Source organism: Aplysia californica, unplaced genomic scaffold (assembly GCF_000002075.1).
Source record: "Aplysia californica isolate F4 #8 unplaced genomic scaffold, AplCal3.0 scaffold00069, whole genome shotgun sequence".
Classification (NCBI taxonomy): domain Eukaryota; kingdom Metazoa; phylum Mollusca; class Gastropoda; order Aplysiida; family Aplysiidae; genus Aplysia; species Aplysia californica.
This window is the reverse complement of record NW_004797339.1, coordinates 617252-621071: the sequence shown is the minus strand read 5'-3', so window position 1 is coordinate 621071 and position 3820 is coordinate 617252. Positions and strand designations below refer to the sequence as shown.

The 3820-nt window shown below is 43.1% G+C and overlaps 1 protein-coding gene across 1 annotated transcript in view; it reads left to right on the top strand.

The window, feature by feature from the left end:
- LOC101851482 (calpain-9) overlaps positions 1-3820 on the top strand; it is a gene marked incomplete in the record, with an annotated part of 78356 nt that continues 74536 nt past the window's right edge. Inside the window, 1 exon segment of the mRNA XM_005093759.3 lies at positions 1-276.

Sequence of the window (3820 nt, the reverse complement as noted above, 5' to 3'; positions counted from 1 at the left end):
AGTCACGTTATGAGGGGGTGTGTTGATTTTAAGTTGGTCAGCCACTTAAGCTTACGCATTCCTAGTTTGTTTTTCTACGCAGCAATTTCAAATTTAGAGAGATGAATTTTCCTTGTGACAACATCATCATCATCATCATCTCTGCTTCAGTATTAGATTTCGGTGTTTGTAGTTGTATAAAGACATCAATCTAGTTCGTCTATAGGCTACTTCTGTGTTAAGCATTATGTTTTCTACAGTGGTCTAAACGTCAAGTCTACTGAAGCAGATGTCAACGTAAGTAGTAGTAAGGAAGAATAATGTGTGTGGATAGTCCGTGGTATGGTGATATTCTCAAGGATACATTATTTTTACATCGTCATAATTAGTTCATGATCTAACAGCTATCGGAGGATGACCTTTTCGACTTATAAAAGGAAATACGGGTAGAATCCAATTGGCCAAAGGCCGCGTAGTATTATCGAAGTGCAAATTCTAATAATAGTAGAAATAAAATTTGTTATCATTTAAATAAAGTGGATACTATTGTTAATATGATCTCTGTTAAGTCGCGTGAAGATCAGAGTGCAGATTCATCTATTTGGTTTCACATATTGCGTATAGAAAAAAACCCCGTTAAACACAAGGATGAAAACTGTTTTGTGCGGGGGCTCTCGTAGCCTAGAGGTTAAGGTGTTGGCCTCTCATTCAAAGGTCCCGGGTTCGAATACGGGTAGCGATCGAAAAATCTTCTTCTCTAAAATTGTCTCCTGTCATCTCCTTTGCAGCTCTCTAGAAATATTCTTTGTTTTCGTCTCCTTTTTCGGCTCCCACCCCCTCACCTTCTTTGCCCCCTCCTCTGGGCTCCTGACTCTTTCTGCAGTCGTTCTACTGCTACTACTTGGCGTCTTCTTACTGCTGTCTTTCAGCCATACCCCGATCTTCTGGTAGGAAAGATCTACACCTAGCCTTCTCGGACATTGAGGGTGAAAAATCTCGAAGGGCTCGTGTGCAAGTTGCGGACGTTAAAGATCACTCGTCGGTGGTCTAAAATCGATAAGAGTAGGCTTCGGCCGCCACCCGGGCAAAATTCAAAATTTCCTACAAACTGAAAAAGTTTGATGTGTTCTGCGAGCTCATAATATGACCTTATGCCGGTGCGAGCGCCGTAAAACACTTACCAAAAACAGAAAAAACCCACAAAAAAACAAAACTATTTTGTTTGAAGCGAAAACATTTTTTCAGTGGCACGACACTTGTCGAAACTAGTAGATAACTGACTGCCCCTACAACTAGACCGCTGGGTCTTTCTATATGCCATGTTATTATTAAGATCTTTTAAATAACAGCACGTTCTGCCGGTTGTTGATTAGGATCATGATATCTTTTTAAAAGTAGCAGACGAAGACGAAACCCCCTTTTCAATTTTCATTGCCGTCGTTTTAACGCCCCTGTCTACAAAATTTAGATCATAGATTAGACGTCAGGCTCGACCTTGCCGGTCAAGGCCAACCCTGGCTGAAAAAGACACAAATGTCCCAGAGGAAAGACCGAGATACTCAATAAATATCCCCCCCTCACGAAAATCGAACTTAGGTCTTCTGCGGGCGACGGCAAAGCACCCAACCGCTACACCACAGACGCTGGTCTCCCAGTCCGGAAGGTCCGGGTATGTGGACCGTGACAAGGGTCAGGGTTATTCAACAACACCGTCAGTGAAACAGCAAGGACAGGCTGTGTGCGGAGTATGCTAATCGTCGATTGTGGAGTGTCGGCGGACAGTGTGTGGACACCTTCCTAAGTGAATGAGTGTACAACCATAGCTGTGTAAACGTGTGTGTTAAACGTACGGAGAATAATAATAATATTGTTGTGTGGCTGGGCCAGAGTACGAGGGGACAGACATCAAGTCGAAAGTCAAAAACCTTTGAGGTAACATATTGTTTTCTTGTTTCGCATGATGTAAAGATGCTCACAAATCCAAACTCTTTTGGCTTTTTCGTAGCCACGTATTAATTTGAGTCTCTACTCAAGGAGTTTTGTGTCGCTCTCACCGCCTCTTAGCGTCTTTCATATCTGTCCTCTTCTTCTTTAGACACACACACACACACACACACACATACACACACACACACACACACACACACATACACATACACATACACATACACATACACACACCCATACACACACACACACACACACACACACGCGCATTGTCTTTCTCTTTCTTAGCTTTAAATCCCCTCTCCCCTTTTCACTCTCTCTCCCTTCTTCCGTCTCTCTTTCCTGTCATTGACCTCGAAGCCACCCATCTCTCTCTCTCTCTCTCTCTCTCTCTCTCTCTCTCTCTCTCTCTCTCTCTCTCTCTCGGACTCTCTCCTTTTCTCTTTCTGTCTCTCTTTCCAATTTATGTCATTTTCTGTCATCATTCCTCCGAATAGCTCCCTGGCACTGCCGTCTTCCCTTTCTCGCTGTTCCCGCACCCTCCCTCACTGCCGTCTGTTCTCCCGTCTCTCTCTCTCTCTCTCTCTCTCTCTCTCTCTCTCTCTCTCTCTCTCTCTCTCTCTCTCTCTCATCTTCTTTCTGTCTCGTGCTTCTTTTTTCCTTTCTCTAAGTCTCTCCTTTCTTCACCTATCAAGTGGTATCTGTGTCTTCTTTCCTATCCCCTTTCTGCCGCCCACTTCCCCTTCTCATTCGTCCTTCTTCTCTCTATTTTACTTCTCTTTCCTTTCCTCTTCTCCTTACCCCTTTTGTTGGTATTATTTGTTATTTGATGTTCTTTTCACCGATAATTTGGTTTGGTTCTTGGAAGGTAACCTATCAATCTTTATAAACTATTACGTTCTTAAAATTTGAAATCTGAAAGTATGGAGAATTGAAACTATAATGATAGAAGGAAATACATTCAGCAAAAAAGTTCCGAAACAGGTAAACGAGCGACGAAACAAAAGGAGACAGGGGCTCTCGTGGCCTAGAGGTAAAGGTGTTCGACTCTCTTTCAATAGGTCTTGGGTTAGAATCGGGATAGCGACGGAAATCTTTCTTCTCTAAAGTCACCTCCTTTCCTGCTCTCTAGCAAGGTTCTGTCGTCTGCTTTCGCCCCTACTTTCTGCTCCCACCCCCTCACCTCCTTTGCCTACCTTTGCCTACTCCTCTGGGCTCCTGACTTTTTCTGCAGCCTTTCCAATGCTACTCCCTGACCCCTTCTTACTGCTGTCTTTCAGCCACACACCTGATCTTGTGGTAGAAAATATCTACACCTAGTTGTCTCGGACAAGGGCGAAAAATCTCGGAGGTCCCGTTTGCAAGTTGGTAGTCCAAAATCCATAAGAGTAGGCTTCGGCCGCCACTGGTGCAAAATTCAAAATTAGCCTCCAACGGAAAATGTTTAAAGTGTCCAGCGCGCTCATATGACCGTATTATGCAGTTCCGAAGGCCATAAAACACTTACCAAAGGAGACAGGAGTAGACAGCTAGATAGATAGATAGATAGATAGATAGATAGATAGATAGATAGATAGACAACCAGATAGACACACACATACACCCCCCACACACATATTACTTATGTTTACATATTATTATATACAGGGGCGAAGGCTGACTTGTTTGACTGGGTAATCAAAGTGACACTGGACCAGATATGGCCTGGGGATATCGCACAAGAACCTTGCTCGAGGCGGCGACTCAGAGTTGTGAATGAAAACAAATCCGGAATTCATTATTGTATGTTCAACCGCCAAAATAATCGGGAAAGTATCTAATTAAACATCAATTCCAATTAAAATTAAATTTAACTTTAAATGTGAATACACAAACACAAAGCAAAGAAGCAGAG